Raw genomic sequence first — 19,083 nt, 5'->3', positions numbered from 1 at the left:
CAGCTCCCAAATAATAACACAGAAACTTATTATTAAGTATGAAAGATTTGCCTTAGCTTAGGCTTATTCCTAACTAGCTCTCAAAACTTAAATTAACCCATTTATATTAATCTATATTCTTCCACATGGCTTGATACCTTTCCTCCATAATGTAAGTCCAACTTGTTCCCTGTCTCACTGACAAATCCTACCTTTCTTCTTCCCAGAGTTCCTATCTCTTTCCAGAAGTCCTGCCTAGCTATTGGCCATTCAGCTCTTTTATGAAATTAATAAGCTGCCTTGGCAGAGACATATCTTTAGAGTATACAAAAAGATTACCCCACAACAGTACTCAGTGGTTGAGGACCATCCATATAATAAACCAACCCTGAGCATACAGAAAACCCATCTAGGCAGGAGAAGCCAAGTGGAAGTCATGGTTACAGGATGGTGAAAGGAAAGGGATGAGAGAGCCAGTGCACAACAATCAAACCATGGCTCTGTGCAGTTGGAAGTTTTCCTGTGTCCTGCCTGGTCCTGCAGCCACTGGGTCCCAAGTAAACACACAGAGGCTTATATTAGGTACAGACTGCATGGCCTGTGGGTCAGGCTTCTTGCTAGCTAGCTGGCTCTTACAACCTAACTCAACTCTATATGTTGCCACGTGGCCATGGCATTACTGGTCTGCTAGCATCTTGTTGCTCCTTCAGTGGCGGGCTGGCGTCTCCCTGACTCCACCCATCTTCCTCTCCATCTTCAGTTTGAATGTACCACCTAACCTTATCCTGACCTGCCACAGGCCAATGAAGATTTATTTATCAACCAGTCAGGGGAACACATATTCACAACATACAAAAAGACATCCCATAGTACTCCCCTTTTTCTGTCTAATCAAAAAGGAAGGTTTTAACTTTAACATAGTAAAGTTACATATAATAGAACAGTTATCAAGCAAGAATTATAGTTATAATATCTAGTCTATTTGTATTTGGCAAATTTAAAGAAAATATTCTATTATCAATCCTGTATTTGTGCGTCTAAAGTTTCATATCTAACTTATCTTTTATCATAGCCAATGAAAATTATAACTAATCTTCAACTACATCAAAGACTCCAGGAGAATATAATATTACCTGAGTAAATAGGAAGTACATTGCAAGCAACTTCCATAATTCTTGAAGTGACAGAGACATCTGGCTGCCTGGACAGTCACCCAAAGTTCCTCTGCAACGTTGGGGCATCCATCTTCAGTCTATAGTCTCTCAGTCACTTTTCCCTGTGTCCTGTAGAATGTATGTTTTGGCAAAATTCAATAATCATTTTCCTATCAGTCCTGTATGTCCAGTTTATACAACATCCTATCAAGCAGTTGAGGCAAGGGCACTTTTTTGCCCAATGGCTAAATTTTACTACAAAGAAAGCAAACTCCATTAATGGGTTTCTTTGATGCCCATCATCTTCTTTGAAGTAATTGGTGCTGCCAAGAGCAGATATGTGTCTTTGTCCAGAAAAGTCTAAGTTCTTAAAACATTTTAAATGCCATATTCTGTAGGTCTTTGAAGTGTTTGAATATTACCTACCTAATTAAAATACATCTTTGAATGCCTAAAAACTTAACTAACATGACTATTAGTTTGATTATCATAAATGGCTAATTATTTTGTATTTTTAATTATAACAGTTTTAAATGAGTTGCATAAACATAATACCTTAAATAAGAATAGAAATAAATATAGTATAACAAAATTAACCTTAAATTTGTATCAATATGGACGAAAAGATGAAAAAGACAAGTAGCAGAGTGCCATCACACACCCTCTGCATCCTGAGCCACCCATATGTGAGCACTAAACTGACCGTTGGCTAGACCAACTTAAAAGATTAACCTGTATATGTGCTCAAGAATCAATAATGGAATTCAAATACTCTTTCCTCTGCTTCACTAGCCAGAGGTAAAAAAGCAGCTGATATAGGATGAAGTGGGAAGCAAGAAAATGTCCCTGGAGTAATGTTTATTTTGCGTAATTTTTTGTCCTTGATCCATATAAGATAAACATATATCTTGTCATTATTGAAAAAATTTTTATCAATAAATAAAATCCATAGCAATGTAAAGCATTTAAAACAAGTTGTTGTTCTTTAAAAGTAGATTCAATAATCTACCCTTTTATCTTATCATATCTATATCCCTATTTCTTTTTGAGAAAGACATTTCATTTATAATCAACCTACTTTAAATAAACAATATTTTGGAAATTTGGGCATAGCATCTCATATTACTTCCTGATGATTGGGGGCACTGGCAATCTTATGAGGATCCTGAGAAAACTAAGATTTATAGTTAAATCTTGGCTGTAGTAGTCTGTGAGGCTGTATCAGTTCAGCCAATTGCTTTGAAGCTGTTTTGGATGTTGGATCATCTGGGCCATGGCTATCATGGGAGATCTTTCAGGGGGTCTTAGTTGATCAGACCATATTTGCTTGGAAGTAATCCACAGGTTCTCATCTTCTGTGGAAACACAAGCAGAACCTCTTTTCCAAAGCAATATATCCTTAGACACAAATTTTGAAGTGAAGATACCTTTAAGAGATACATATTAGTTTAACTTTGTAGCGCCTGCAATCAAATGTCTTTCTGCAGTTAAAAATCCCAAAGACAACACAATCCAGACTCTCTCTGTAATTTCCATCTTTATGTAACTGATTATGTTTTTTATATATTATTTATTTTTAAGACTTTATTTTATTTTTATGACTATCAATACCTTTTCTCTTCTCTCTCTCTCAAACCTATGTACCTTTTACACGCACTGTAAGCCATTTAGAGTTTTATTCCATCTGAATCTGTCTTATTGTGTATCTATACTCCGTTTCTGGCCAGGAGAGATGGTAAACTGCTAAGCTGTGCAGCGACTTTAGCTGTTGACTCCACCCCATTTGGCTTTTCAATATGGTCAAGGCACCATGAGTCACACTTACCTCCCCAACTCTGGAAAGCAGTATTAAGTAGTGTGCCTGTGTCTCTAAGCCAGTGGCTGTGCTCCCAAGCCTGCAGGCAGCACCTGGGAGAAGCATCTTTGTATTGTAGCTCATCAGAGACCTCTCAAGAATCCACCGCATTGCCACTGAAGCCCGTGTTGGCCAGGGGCACGTCTCTGTACAGCAGCCTGCCATGAGTGACATGAACTAGGAAGGTGTTTTTTGCTGCATTTATATCACTTCTTAAGCTCTCCCAGGTTTTAGGTGGAAACTCTTGCTACCATGGCTGAGTGCCATTTATAGTCAGAAAGTTTTCCTGGGTCCTGCCCAGTCCCACAACCACTTGGTCCCCAGTAAACACACAGAGGCTTATATTACTTACAAACTGTATGTATGTCCTATGGGTCAGGCTTCTTGCTAGCTATCCTCTTATAACTGAACTCAACCCATTTCTATTCATCTATATGTTGCCATGTGGCAGTGGCATTACTGGCTTGTTGGCATCTTGTTGCTTCTTGGGCAGCAGCTGGCATCTCTCCTGACTCCACCCTTCTTCATCTCTGTCTTCAGTTTGAATGTACTGCCTAATCTTATCCTGCCATGGCAGCTTTATATATCAACCAATCAGAGCAACACATATTCACAGCATATAGAAAGACATCCCATAGCAGCTATATAGTTAGAAACCCATCAGATGTGTGTTGTGTCCAAACCAAACAGTGTGTATTTGACCCATGATAACCACATGTACATAATAGCCATCCTTGGCCTGTCTCTGATGAATGAGTGCCTTCTAAAAGGTAGATTAAGTCACCCCACAGACCCCACAGCATGAGAATAGCATGCTCCACCAACAACTGAGTTAGAAGAACTTGAACAGTGAGTTTATCAGGAGGCTGGTATTATAACAGCACTCGGGAGGCAGAGCCAGGCGGATTTCTGTGAGTTCGAGGCCAGCCTGAGCTACCAAGTGAGTTCCAGGAAAGGCGCAAAGCTACACAGAGAAACCCTGTCTTGAAAAACCAAAGGAAAAAAAAAACGTACTGGAAACTTCTGTTGGTGGTACTCTAGTTTCCTTTCTGTTGCTATGGTAACACACTCTGACCAAAGCAACTCGGGAGGGAAGGGTTCCTTTGACTTACACTTTCAGGTCGCAGTCCAGCACTGAGAGAAGTCAGGGCAGAAACTCAAGCATGAACTTGAAGCAGACCATGGAAGCACACTGTGCAAAGGCTCCTGCTTAACTCTTTCTTATGCAGCCTGGGACCACCCACAGTGGCTGAGCCCTCCTACATGAATTAATCAAAGTAATCCCCACAGACAACCCCACGGGCAATTGTGACCTTGGTTAGGGAATGATGAGAAGAGAGGGACAGGAGGGCAAAGCACGACAAACAAATCATGGCTCTGCACTCACTGGAGGGCTCCATCCCAGATAACTCTGGGCTGTGTCCTGTTGACAACTGAAGCAGATGGGTCTTAGATGCAAATTGTTTGTGTGCAGGTCACTGCAGACATTGACACCTCTGGCTGTCAGCTGATGCGGAAGGGTATCTCACATGGCTTTTATCTGATTTTACCTTTTATGTGTCCGGCACCCAGGTCACATGTAATTTCACACAGTCTGGAAGAGTTATGAATGAATCCCATTAAAAAAATTGTAAACCTAATTAAATTGTTATAAGTTTTTTTAAAGATATTTTTGGTACTTGATTATGTGGTCCTCAAGTGTAAAATGTCAAGATGACAATGTCATGTTGCAATATCCAAAGATTTGGTCACACCAGGTAGACAAACACAATTTTAGACACTGAAATAAGAAATGGAAGGCTGAGTGGATGGGGCAACCTTCTGTAAGCCTGTGTAGGACTTGACATAAAGGAGAATCTTCTGGATGCTGATATGATAGCTAAGGGCTTTCTATGGTTTTGGCTGCATTCACATGTATATACCCTAGCAAGATGTCCATAGTTGTTATTGGTTGAAGGTACCTGTGGCATTTCTTGTTGGAAGTGACTTCTAATTGCTCATATAGGTAACAGTTATGAACCTTTAACAATTTTAGCTTTTACTCTGGGTCTTGGAAGGCCCAACCAAATTTACTTCTGTGCATCTAAATTTGCATTTAAAGCATTGTTGAAGTGTAACATACAGATTAAGTGAGATTGTTGTCCATGAAGATATTTTTTAAGCAAACAACCCTTCCTACCTTCAGCTATTAGATTTAAAGGTAAGGAAGCTGAAGAGTCAGCTCAGTTCATGAAAAAGATTAGTGTTCTCTTTGCCTGAAGACACTCTTGCTATCTTATTTGTATAAATCAGCCCAGTTACCCTCCCCTGAGTGCATGGCCAGAGCTTTATTGAATTATTCCAGAAGAGCAAGTATGAAGCTTCACAAGCTGTTGCCCCGGGCAGGGGAGACAGCTGCCAGTGTGGTGCTTCACTGGCAGGCACAAGGACCTGAGTGTGGAACCTTGGAACCCACACTCAAAGATAAGGTGCTGGGTGCTCCTGTGATGTTGGTGCCCTCTTGCACAAGTAGACTTCTGCCAGCTGTTTATTACTGTTGACCTGAGCAAGCTCAAGCCAGACCAAATACCAGCATGGGGGGCACAAAAATCCCACCACTAGCTGAAGACCTATTGCCAATTGATAGCTGCTGAGAGAGAGTGAGCTTACTTTAAGATTGCAGCCTCTAGCAAGTTTACCATGGTCCGATGGAAGACCATACATCCAAGAATATATGGGCAGCACAAATTGGAGCTGATGGATATTTTTAAAAAACAGAGCACAGACTTTGGTGTTTAGGGACTAGTGGTAAATCAGCAGGCATTGGGGAAGGGCAAATATAATCAAAACACATGGTACAAATTCTCAGAGAATAAATAAGAAATAATCAGGTGTGGTGACACATACTTGTTATCCTCAAACAGAAGGTAGAGATAAGGAGATACCTGGTGTTCACTGGCCATTCATCCTTGTCTGCTTGTCTAGATCCAGGGTGCTCAGAGACCCTGTCTCAAAAGAAAACAATGTGGATACCACCTGAGGGAAGATAGCCAATGTTATCCTCTGTCTTTACATACAGGCACACATGTACCTGTGCACACACATGAACATATAAACATATATACATACAAGCACACACAACAGACACATGCACACAAACACATAGAAACAAGACTTACACATAGTCATACATACAAACACATGCAGACACACATACAAATATACACACAGATAAACAGACAGATATACAAAGACACACAGACATACAGACAGAAATACATACACACAAAGACACAGAGACAAACAGACACATAAACATATACACAAACACACACACAAAGACATTGAGACACACACACAGATTCACTCATATCCACAAACACACTCTCTTATTCTCTCTCTCTCTCTCTCTCTCTCTCTCTCTCTCTCTCTCTCTCTCCTTGGGGAAATAGGGTTTGATCCACTCAATTCCTATAATACTGATGCAAATGATAAAAGCAAACCATTTTTATTTTGTTCCAGGATATTCTTCCAAGACATTGAATATCTAGCTACATATATAGGTGTGCATATACATGCTGTGTGAGTGCATGTGTGTATGTCTGTATGCACACATGTGTCAGTGCATGTGTATTTAGATGATATTAGAAAAAAATAATATTTTTCAGCATATCTTTTTAAAAATAATAGTCATGGCCCTTCAGCTTATTTTGTTGCATATGTCTGAACATTTGGGAGGAAAATTCCTCAACAACTGATGATTCAGTCTGTTAATTATTGATCATGGCTGAGGCTAAGCAGTTCTGAAATATGTTCAACACACTTAGCAGTGTGGTTGTGCTGACTCGCAATGCACAGGCAGAAGGGAAAGTCAGGACCCTCTCTTCATTTCATCTCATGCAGTGTTTCATGTAACATATCTCAAAGCATTTTCTCTCCCCAAGTCAGTGACTCCCTGAACTTGAACGCTGCCTGACTGAGTGTTCTAATTGCTGTAGACCAACAGTGCCAAGAAAGTTAATTGGCTGCTAGATTAAAAAAAAAAAAGGTGTCACCTTCTATTTATATTGATATAAAACTTCATAGTTTACAAAACACTTTCCTATGTGTCATCTTAATTAATGCTCATGGTGCCTCTGTCATGGAGTTGAAGCATGATCAGAGTCAGGAGAAAGGAGAGGAGGCGTCTGGTAGCATAGTCAAGGCTGTCAACTCCAGCACACCCTTGCTGTGACTTTCAGTAGTTGCTCATGCCACCTAAGGAGTCAAGGTTGGATCAAGGGGCTACAAAGCCTGTGAAGAAGCTGCCATAAAAGCTGAGAATGTTATTTTCTCAGAACGTAGAGCCTGGCTGAGGCAGGATCAGGCTGAGAGTCAAAGGCCAGCCTGTTTTATAGAATGAGACCATTTCAAATCAACCACGACAGAAACTAGGGTGAAAACAGCGTGAGGACCAAATCTGAGATGACAACAGACAGAAAATTAAAGTGGATATGTAAGTAGTGGATAGTGAGATCAGTATGTATAAACATTTGCTGTGCACTCATGAGGGGACCTGAGTTTGAATCCCCAGCACCAAATCAGTATCTGGGCATGCATGCACCAGTAATATGACCCTCATGTTGTAGGATAGAGACAGGAGGATGGATCACTGGGGCTTGCTGTGTGTCCATGTAGCTCCAGTTTGCTGAGAGGTGTTGCCTCCAGGAATAAGGCAGAGAATGATACAGTCTCCTCATCACACCACACACACACACACACACACACACACACACACACACACACACTGTCACCAACAACAACAGTGATGAGCCTGGCATGGTAGCAAATTCCAACAATCACAGCACTCAGGAGTCAGGAGCAGCAGGATGTAGAGGTCAAGGCTAGCCTGGGCTGCCTAACGAGCTAGTGCTGAGAGTGGGTCTGCAAGTTCCATCCCTCTGTGAGCAGCCGGGATGCGACCTTCTAATGATGTCATTTTTCAAGACCTTCTGACAACTGTGGTCGTGCAGCCCAGGCCTGCAGAAACACTTGGCAGATGGCCCTCAAGGTCTCTGAGTGTCATTGCTCATTTGCTGCCCTACCCTGAATGTCATCAATTGCTACAAGTGTCCAGACTCAGCTTTGTTGGCCTGAAACTCCTCTTCTCTTGATGGCTGCCACATTCTTCTGCCCTTTAGATAGATTCTGCTTTCTCTCCAGTTGCTAGAGAGACTCGTCATATCTTTCACAGAAAGCGCAACATTTTCAGGTTATTTTCTCTTTCAGTCCTGTTGGCAGAGATCATTTGTATGTGGCCAAAAAAATAATATCTGTTAAGTGTTTACACTGGTTTTCCAACAGATACTTAGGGAATGCATAGTAATGAATACAGAAGAAACAATATTTTAAATGTATGACCTGTAGTAACTTAGTGTTACAAACAGGGGTTTAGATTTAGATTTAAATCAGTACTGTGGTGAGGTCTAAAATGGCTGATGGGATGAAATTGTCAAGATCCCTCTCTCCAGCTCCTCAGGGAAGGATCCCATGTGTTTCAGCAAATGGGGATAGTTCTTCAGCTTCTGTGGAGGTCTGCTCAGAGCATCCATCACAGATCTGTCTTGGTCAGTATAGGGTGTCAGAGCTGAGCTCCGAATGCAGCTTACACATCTTGTTCATAAGCCTTCCTCCCAGACGCTGCTTTACTTATGACTCTCCCCCCTAGAAGAGAAAGCCGGTGCCTTTCAAGGAAACAGTTGATTGAATGTTTCACTAAAATTGTTTCCAAGTGCTTTCCCTTGGATAAAAGCAAAGGAGACCACATGTATGATTCACTATCATGTCAAAACATACAATTCTTTGATTTAGTGGAAATTCTTTGATGTAGGAGAAGGGTTTTCCAATATTTGGTATGCTTGCTGAACATAGGAGATTTGTAGAAGCCATTAGTGATGAGATAAGAAGAAATAAAATGAGTAAAAATGTGTTTTCCCTGTAAAAGCCATAATGAATTTCTACAAATATGCACATTTGCGCATATATCTGTGCATACATCATATGTATGCAAATGCCTATGCTCATGTAGGCATTACACACTAAAAAACCTTCAGGTAGTACTGATCATCATGTTATGGTAAGGATATATTATTTACTTGTTTTTGAAGATTTATTTTACTCTTAATTGTGTCTGTCTGTCTATGTACATGTATGTGTACATGCCTGTGTGTGTGTGTGTGTGTGTGTGTGTGTGTGTGTGTGCGCTTGTGTTCATGTGCAAATCTGAGTATGGTTGCCAGCTAAAGCTGAAGTCTCAGATTCCCCTTGAGCTAGGGTTATAGGCAGTTGTGAGCCACATGTCATAGGTGGTAGGAACTGAACTCAGGTCCTCTGCAAGAACAATAGGTTCTTTCGGCCGTTGAACCATCTCTCCAGTCATTGATAATGATATTTCAAATCAGAATAAAAAATACTTTCAATTATTCAAAATCATGCAGTATGATTGTATATATATATATATATATATATATATATATATATATATATATATATAATTAATACAGTATATAAATATACAAATAAATAAGTTCAATGAAAATATGTAGTTTATGTATGAATGTGGGCCAATAATATTCATATTATTTTTAGTTGTAAATATGAAGATTATTAATGTGCTAATAAAACACATGAGGTAAAATATACCTATATACATGTGTACATTGCATTAATATGTCAATAAACATAAGTACTGTATCTACTATGTGCTTACACACATATATCAAGATTTCATAATAGACTCTGGGGTGTTGATGAACTTGGGCTTGATGGAGTCCAGCCTCCCATGATGACTCTCATGCTCCAGGTTGCACCCTAGGACTTCTAGGCTCAGCCTGCTGCACCTCAGGTCCTCTCTCTTTCTACATGGATATGCATATCAAAAATGCTTCCCCCTGCTGGGTATAATCTACCCTTCTTCCAGGACCAGTTCTCCTATGCAGGGCCGTCCTCAGCAGTTCCCCCTTTGTCCATGGAAATCAACCAAGTCCTTATATGAAACAGGGAGCCTATGCATTCCTGAGAAGCCCTCTCTAACACCACGTTGATCAACTGTGTTGTGTGCTCAGAGCTCAGCATCTCTTTTCCTTTGTGAGAACACACTCAAAGAAACACAGCCCTCTGGAAATTTACTGATGTCTCAGAGGAACAGGAGAGGAACACCTCCATCATTAAAGACAGGCCTCTTTGTTGGAAGGCATAGCCAGCTGTGGAGCTATGGTTTGGAACTCGTAAACAAAGTCCCTGACAGTGCTGCCCATTGGGATTTTTGTTTGGGTTTTGTCAACTTTGTGTGGGGGCCATGCTGTTGCCATCTGTCCAGACAAAGCCCTATCTTGTTTTCTTTTAATTTGTCTTTAAAAATTTCAGTAACATTGGTATCACTCTTTACACACAGACACAGACACAGACACAGACACAGACACAGACACACACACACACACACACACACACACACACACTCACACATATTTAAATTTAGGAAATGTTTATTTTAAACAAAATTCTGTGCCTTTACTTACACTCACAAGCAAATACATACACTAAAAATGTAGAAACTAATCAGGTCCCCATGGTTCCAGCTCTCTGGAGTCTTTGCTAGCATGGAAATCCTGTAGATATGTCTTGTATAGTATCCACAGAAATTTGTGAACAGAAGTAGAATTCATAGGTCACAGAGGTTAACTGGTTTTGATCAGTCTCCAAGATTCCTGTATTGGTTTCTGTTGCCACCCACCACATGAGAGAGAGCCTTTCCCCTTATCTCAGCCAGGACTGCTCTCAGCTGCCTTTTTGGTTGCTGGAGACAGAGCTGGTGTAAATACTGTACTTCTATTTGGTTTTCTCTTCCATTACCAAGGTTGACTATGAATATCTTCTATTTTCATAGTTTCACTAGGTGTTTATTTTGTATGTGTGCATCAGAAGTCCATCTAGGGACTGGGAGAAAGCTCAGTTAGTAAAGTGCTTGCCTTTATTTGTTCTCCATTCCCCAAATCCATGAAACAACAACAGCAAACAAAAAATAAAATAAAACAAAAACAATAAGAGCTGGGTATAGTGGCATGGGCTTGTCATCCTAGCTAGGGATTACAGATCCCTGAGGCTCAGTGCCCACCCAGGCTGGCCTAACCAGTGAGAGATTCTAGATCAACAAACAAGGAATGACATCTGAGGCTGTCCTTCACACTTGCATGCACAAACACATACCCAGACCAACACACCCAGGAAATACATCTAAACAAATGCAATCCTCTTTCCAGCCCATCAGACAGGACTTTCCTGTGTAAATGAGTAAACATTGATGGAGTTTTCTTTCCCTCGTACCATGGGGATCCAGTGGTGTCTCTTACCATAGTGATGCAGGTTAACACCGCTGAATCAGAACAGTGATGCGGTGTTAGAAGGAAGCAAGGTTTCCTCCCTGCCCACGGTGATTCTGCCGACTTCACTACACAAGGATGAGGATTTGTTCTCGCCAAAAGTGTGAGACTGCTTTGGGAGCCATCCATGCTCCCTGTATCTCCCCCGAGGCATCTGGGTGACAGTACTCTAGGCATCCCATTTTTCTTGCCATGCATCTTGGGATTTCTTTGAAAGATGGAGCTGCCCGTCCTCTGAACATATCTGACTGTCTTAAACCTCCAGAGACCACACAGCTTTTTGTCAGCCTTCTTCACATCTCACTTGCATCTTTCATACTAAAAAAAAGGGAAAAAAATCCAGCAGTTCCCATTTATCCTTATTACAGCCCTACTGTGTGCCTTGAGGACTTTTTTAAAATTTCTAAAACATTTTAAATATTTTTCTGCCATTAATTTTTGGAGCCTTTTAAGCAAAGTGGGGGAGAAATGCTACTTTCCTGACCTTCTGCTGCACATGTCCTGCTGAAGGCTTTCTAGTTCTTCCCCTGTCTAGTAGCTCAAAACAGGCTCCAGCTTGAGCACTAACTGACATCAGCCTTTGTAACAGGGTTGGCCATTTAAATACTGCTTTTTTACAAATATTACAAATAAAGGTGGTATTTCAGTTCCTACTGAACTCAGAGAAGCTAAGTAAAAGTAGCCAAAGAAACACAGGAACATGGGTCATTTTTTTTCCTCTAAAGTAATGAGAAACAGTCTCCAACAGTTCAAAATTGTGTCTACCTCCCCAGCATCTTGTCCTCCTTTTCTGTTCCTAAGAAGACTAGCAAGATATTGTTTGCTCAGGTGTAGAAGGGTCAAGCTGAAAGAGAGATTGCTCACATGGTAATTGCTTTCCAGTCGTAGTACCAGATAAGTAAAGACAGCCAAGGTGGAAGCTGCAGCATCCACAGGCAGCGCTGCAGACGTACCTGATGGTTACTAATGAAGTGTATGTGTTCTCTTTTATATACAGCATCTCTTGCAGGCAGGTTCTTCAGGAAGACAACTTTTAGAGCAGTCTGTTTCTCATTTGAGCAAGCCTCAAAGAATTTAAATACAGCCCAAATATACCCCCAAATCCTACTCAATTACAACACAAATACCTCTGAGGAAAGCAGGCATTTTTAACATCTTATGCTTTACATGATTTGGACTGTTGAAAGTGTGCCAAGATACAATGTTGAGAAAATCCTGCAGCTCAACCCTGAGGGGGACCTCACTACCAAGCTTCAGGATGTCTCCTTCCCCAGCCTTTCCCACAGCAGGCGAACTTCAGGATGCCCTGCTGGCTCTCACTGTCCTTGTTTATTTTTCTAGGTCAACATAAGAGTGTCATTTAATATCAGTTCATCCTGAAGCCCAGGGGCAGCTCAGAGTGAGAGGCCAAACACAGAGCCAAGCTTTTGTGAATGTGCTTCAGTCTGACCTCTAAGTTCTTTTAGGGATAACATTCTTTATTCTGTTTTCATGTCAGATCCTAAATCTAGGCCTGGTGCCCTTCTCCCGGAGCAGGTGCAGACCCCACCCACAGCCTCATTCACTGTGAGCTCACGCTGGTGGCTGGTCAGAGGTCAGGGGAGTGAATTCCATGTGAGTGAGGCCATGTGTTGCCACCATTTCCCCCATGGACAGGAAGAACCAGGAATTAGATGCCCTACATGTCTATTCCTATTTATGTCTTGACTGTGACATCTCAGACATATGTGCCTCATTCTCTATTTTAAGTCATTCTTAAGGACTTCAACATGATCCACTACTTGGAGTATAAAATCTTGTCTGCCATCATCATTAAGGGCTTTCTTCCAAAAAATCATTATGCAATTAAAATGTGTTAGGTATTTATTTCAGAAGATGTGGGAAATAAAAAAGAGAAAAAAACTGATCTATCTCCTGCTGTCCTGGGTGCTTCTACATAAATCAGTAGTCACATGAGCCATAAACACTGTGCATTTCACAGTAGCCTTTAAACCATGGATTCCTTCAGTGTGAGTGGAGGGCTTAGCTGTATCCTATGTACCATAGTCTACTGAGTCCATATTCTACAGGTAGAGAGATTTAAAGCATGCCGAGTCTCTGTGTGAACAGTCTGGGGCTAGAGTACTTGGCTACAAGCCCAGCAGGTCAGCAGCTTCATGCTATTTGCTATGTTGGAGATGTAGTTGTACATGCATAGCCAGTGGCCAGTGATGTGTCTGAGCAAGTCCTGGGCAAGTCTCATGAGGGCATGGTCAATCAAGTGGTGTGTCATTGGGACTGAACTCTGATACAGCATTCACAGAAATTGCTTTCTTGTAATGTACAGACATTAAAGATAGGGGAGATTTTGGAAGATGCAGTTCTCCCAAAAGGAGATGGTTTGTTAAAGGGCAGGGTAGTGTGCTAAGGAAATAGTACATGTGATAAAGTGACTGCCACACAAGACTAAGGACCTGAGTTCAGACCTTTGAAACTTGGCATAGTAGCACACACCTGTAATCTCAGAACTGAGGAGGCAGAGATGGAAAAACCCCAGGGTCTTGCCAACCAGCCTGTCTAGATAGTTCCAGGTTTAATGATGCTGTCTTAAAAGAATTAAAATGGAGAATGATTGAAGAAGACACTTCTTCACACATACATGTACTTTGGCTACCACATATATGTGCACATACACAAACATACACACACATATGCCCCCCCACACAAATAAAAAAGAAAATGTCCTGAAGAAAAAGAAGAAACAACAGTGTATAAAACAGGGAAAGAAAGTAGGACAAAAGGACTGAGAAAAGAGATGTTCTGTATCCTAGAAGATTTAAAAGGCAAAGGTCTTTGTATACTTAGTTCAGATCTCAGCACCATAGAATGATGGGTGTTAGGGCCAGCACCTGTAACTCTAGTGTTTGGAGTAAGAGAGACAGGGAGATGTCAGGACTCAGTGCCAAAATGCTAAGTCTTTGGTTTACTGAGAGACCCTGTCTCAAAAATGAATGTAGAGAAGCCATTAAACAAAGTCTTCCCAATATCAGTATCTGGCCTCAACCATGTTCACAAGTGTGAGCACGCCCACCTTCCACACCACTCCCCAAACTCTGATTTGAGATAGCATTGCTAATTACCAAAGACTGAACTGCACTCAACCCATGATTTTTTCATTAATGTGCCAGACTCTTTTTTAAACAGAATACAGTTTTTATTGTTGGGGGTAAAAACGAAAATGGATCAACTTGATTTAACACCCCTCATATGAGTTTAGAAGGAATAAGATCGAAAGCTGGCATTTGCAATAGTGGAAGGCTCTCAGCCCCCACCTTCCCAAATACACAAACCTGGTAATGGGTGACATTTAACCGTTATTTACATACTTCTTGCAGAAAGGTTATGTCAAAACCCAGTGCATATCACACTCAGAATCTCCACTCCTGTAATACTGCCAGCTTTTGCTGTCAACAGGATGTGGGAGCTTTGCCTCATTTAAGAGGATGTTCTGAACTAGGTGAAGAGTCAGGGTATCCTGATGATGTGGTTCAGCATTTTCAAAAAGCTATGAAAAGAGATGTGGGATGGTGGGATGATGATGGTAATTATTATTATTATTGTTATTATTAATGATTATTTTATTAATATTATTATTACTTGGTTCAATTTGGGAATTAAGTTTTATGCCTCATCAACGCAAGACCTCCATGTTGGACCCTTGACAGAATGTTAACCATTTTTGTCATTGAATATGTAACTCTAGCTGAAGCAAGAGGTAGCGGCAGTGAAGTGATGTGGGTAGTTAATTGGCCCAGACATAGAATCTGCTTTAAAGATATGGCCTGTTCTAATAAAGCAGGTGATCAGCACAATATCAAATAACCAACCTGACTGTGAGGCCATCTCAGGAAGGACTTTCCCCTGACTCATTGCTTCTTTAACGTGTATGTTAGCTATTTTGGACTTTCCTATAAAGACACTACATTTTAAATATCACTTCTTATATTTTTAAATATACTAGCCATGCTTTCTAATTCAGTCTCAATTGTAGTCTATGACTTTTACAGAAAAACCGACAATCAGGGACAGTGTATTCCAGTACAGTGCTCCCCAACTCCAGACATATCATGTGCTCCTATCCATGCCTGACTTCTCACCTCTCCTTAGCTCCCTCCTGTGGCTCTTCACTGAGCCCTTGTCAGGACCCCTTGTATCTCAGCATCTAGTTAGATCAAATTGTGATTGATGGGTAACTGAGTGTCATGGCAGTTTAAAGGTGTTCAGAGCAGAGGATTGTCATCTGAGTGGCATGCATGTGTGAGATTGTTGACACTGGTTTTCTGGGATATATTTTATTATTTTATTTTTGTGTATGTTTTTTTCCTGTGCTTGGTAGTCATGGAAGTCAGAGAAAAGCATCAGAACCCCTACACCTGGTTTTGAACCACCATGTGGGTGCTGGGAACTGAACCTCTAGCAAGAATAGCCACTGCTCTTAACCACTGAGCCATCTCTCCAGCTGTGCTCTTGCTTCTCAGTATGCTGAGTGCATGCCCTTGACTTACATTGTAGAAGTATGGCTTCAATTTCATGTCTGAAATTACCTATGAAACTCATTGTGTCCATTATAATTTCATGTGTTCATAAAATAAAGTATTTCAGATTTTTGAAAAGCATTCAGTTTTGGGGCGTGTGTGTGTGTGTGTGTGTGTGTGTGTGTGTGTGTGTGTGTGTGCGCACGCGCACGCGTGCGTACACATGGCATATGTTCATCTATGTGCAGGTACACAAACTTATGTGGAGGGCAGAGGAGGACATTGGGTATCTTATGCCACCATCTTCCATCTTATTCCCTTGAGATAGAGTCTCCATCACTGAACCTGGAGCTAGATGGGCAGCCAGGAAGCCTTAGTGATCACACACATACACACACACACACACACACACACACACACACACACACACACACACAACACTGAGGTTACAAATGCATACAAGGCTATGCCTGATTGTTTATGAGGATAATGAGGATTAGAACTTGAATCTTCACATTTGTGCAGAAAGTACTGTTACCCCCTGAGTAATCTCCCCAGCCCCTGTCTTGGTTTTTATGTGGATTTAAATGCTGCTTTCTCTGTACCTATTTTTTTTCTCTCTACTATTGGAAAATGCACATATCTTTCTTCTGTCTTAAAATTCTCCCTGTGTAAGGGATCATTGCTATAGTTCACAGTTATTGGTACTCTACCCTCTGAACTTGTTTCATCATTAAATGGCTATGCAAAAAAGGCTTTCCTTAGGCTGGGGAGATGTCTCAGGAAAGTGCATATCTTATAAGCATAAGGGCATGAATTCAATCCTTGATAGCTATACGAAACAGACCAGTATGGTGATGCATACTTCTAATCCCAGCACTTGGGAAGTAGAGTCAGGAGGGTCCACGGGACTCTCTAGCCAACCAGCCTGACATATTTGGTGAGCTCCAGACCAAAGGGGAACCCTGTTAAAAAACAGAAAAGCTGCTTCCAAGCCTAGGTTGCTCTCCTGCCTATGTGCATGCATGCTCTCTTAAGAACATACACACACACACACACACACACACACACACACACACACACACACACAAATGCCTTATTGTCCATGTTTGTCATGGTAGATAGAAAATAAACACATATGTGCTTTTCCTTTCTATTAACACTCCTAGGGAAATTTAATTCTTTAAATGTGTTTTTGTTGTTTCTCCTCTTACAGGCACATGAACTGAATCAAACACTTAAAACTTCACTTAGATGCTGCCTCAGGTTATTAAATCACTATGAAGACTGATTAAGGATGGCTTTGGTTGCCATTTCATAGATATGAAAACCAAGGCCCAGAGATTGGTTAAATGGAGATCTTAAGTAGTACAGCTAAATGGTCAACTATGCAGCCCAGTTCCAAAGCTGTTGCCTTAGAGAACTGATCTGCTATTCTGAGGGCATGCACCAAGCCAGCAGTAAGGGCCAGTGTTTGTCTAAGTATGACCACCACAGGGCTTCTGTGTGTAAGAAACCAAAGATGAATATTGCAATCCTCTATAATACAAAGCATTAAAATCCACTCACTGTCAACACTGTCTGCACACATAGTAAACAAGATGTAAAGAAATACAAATGTCCTTGGCCATTTGATATTTTCCCCCAGCCTGTTGAGGCTGTGAATCATCACATCTCACCTGCCTATTCCTGTCTGTAGCACCACAGAGCATATCCTCCTGAGGCCCTGCCTGTTAGCATCAGATCAGCTCTTTGTAGCCCCAAAGCTGTGACCCCACATTGAGAAACTAATGCTTTGGACATTGACTGTGCTTACTGGTACCTTCAATTGTTTTTGTTTCTAAATTTCTCTAGTTAAGATGAAACTCAAGCCTCCTAAAGAGTAGACCTTCTAGCTCTGGGCTGTGTTTGCAATTCTGAGTTCTAGCTGGCAGCTGCTTCTGAGGGAATGTAGTAGCATCAGTAATAATGTCAAGTCCCCCAAGTAGCCATGACCCTACTGTGCTGCTGTCTGCTGCCTATGTCTTCATGAATACTGCACTTGGCAGAGACCCACACACTATTTTTATTGCTAGGCTTATCACATACAGTGGTGGCCAAGCACATGCCAGGTGCCTACTGAACAACATTTCATTAAATGAATGAATGATTGAATACCTGGTTCTCTGCTTAGACATCTCCCTTGAGTTGATGATAGAGCTGAATCTATAGTGGGTTAATGAACAGACCCTATGGATACCAGATTGCTGTTTGTTCCCCCTTCTGTCAATTCATCTGGCATAGTGTCTTTTTGCCACAAGTCATTTTGAACTTCAGAAGCCTAGTTTGTATCGCATGTTATTTCCAAGCCTTCATATTAAAAAAAAAAAAGTTGTTGTTGTTTTTTTTACTTAAAAAAAAGTGCATGCGCCAGGCAATGGTGGTGATGCCTTTAATCCCAGCACTTGGGAGGCAGAGCCAGGTGGATCTCTGTGAGTTCAAGGCCAGTCTGGGCTACCAAGTGAGTTCCAGGAAAGGTGCAAAGCTACACAGAGAAACCCTGCTTCAAAAAAACAACAAAAAAAAGTGCATGCAAAAAATACAACAGTGACTAGCAATACAGGCTCCAACCTCAGCCAGATAGAGATGGCTTGAGCCCTCCTGAAAAGACCAACTGATTGCAAATTGAAGTGCAAAGCACCTTGCTGGAGGCTCCATACAGGTTATGCACAGTCATTAATAACCTGCCCATTCCTGGGGTTCAAGCCTGGTTCCTTTGGCTCCACTTTGACCAAGAGTCTCCTGGGTCATCAAAGAAGGTGACAAGGAAGCATGGTCTTGAGGCAAGAAGACAAGAAACAGTTCATGGAGGAATTAAGTTAAGAAGGAAGAACCATCTAGACTGTTTAGCTGGGTCTCTGAGTGGACAGACTGACAGCACAACACAATCTAACAACACAGGCACCTTGCCATGGGTCCATTCATCAGTTAAAATGCTATATACAGAACATGCAAGATTAAGAGATGAGGAACACCCCAACTACCTAAGATAAGTAGCTGCAATGTGTGGTTGTTAGTTGTCAGTCGTGTAGATGAGCTTGAGTGCTGACAATGGAACCCATGATCCTGCTTACCCTGCAGTGCCAGTGGTAGCAAATCAGGAGAGCAAGAGCTTCGGTCACACACCATGTGTGAAAACAGACACG

At 41.3% G+C, this 19,083-nt stretch overlaps 1 protein-coding gene across 3 annotated transcripts in view; it reads left to right on the top strand.

Moving 5' to 3' along the window:
• Dscam (DS cell adhesion molecule) overlaps positions 1-19,083 on the top strand; it is a 625,088-nt gene that overhangs the window by 370,696 nt on the left and 235,309 nt on the right. The gene's annotated exons all lie outside the window — the stretch shown is intronic.

Source organism: Onychomys torridus, chromosome 12, assembly GCF_903995425.1.
Source record: "Onychomys torridus chromosome 12, mOncTor1.1, whole genome shotgun sequence".
NCBI lineage: Eukaryota > Metazoa > Chordata > Mammalia > Rodentia > Cricetidae > Onychomys > Onychomys torridus.
The sequence above is the reverse complement of the archived record's forward strand: the minus strand, read 5'-3'. Positions and strand labels throughout refer to the sequence as shown.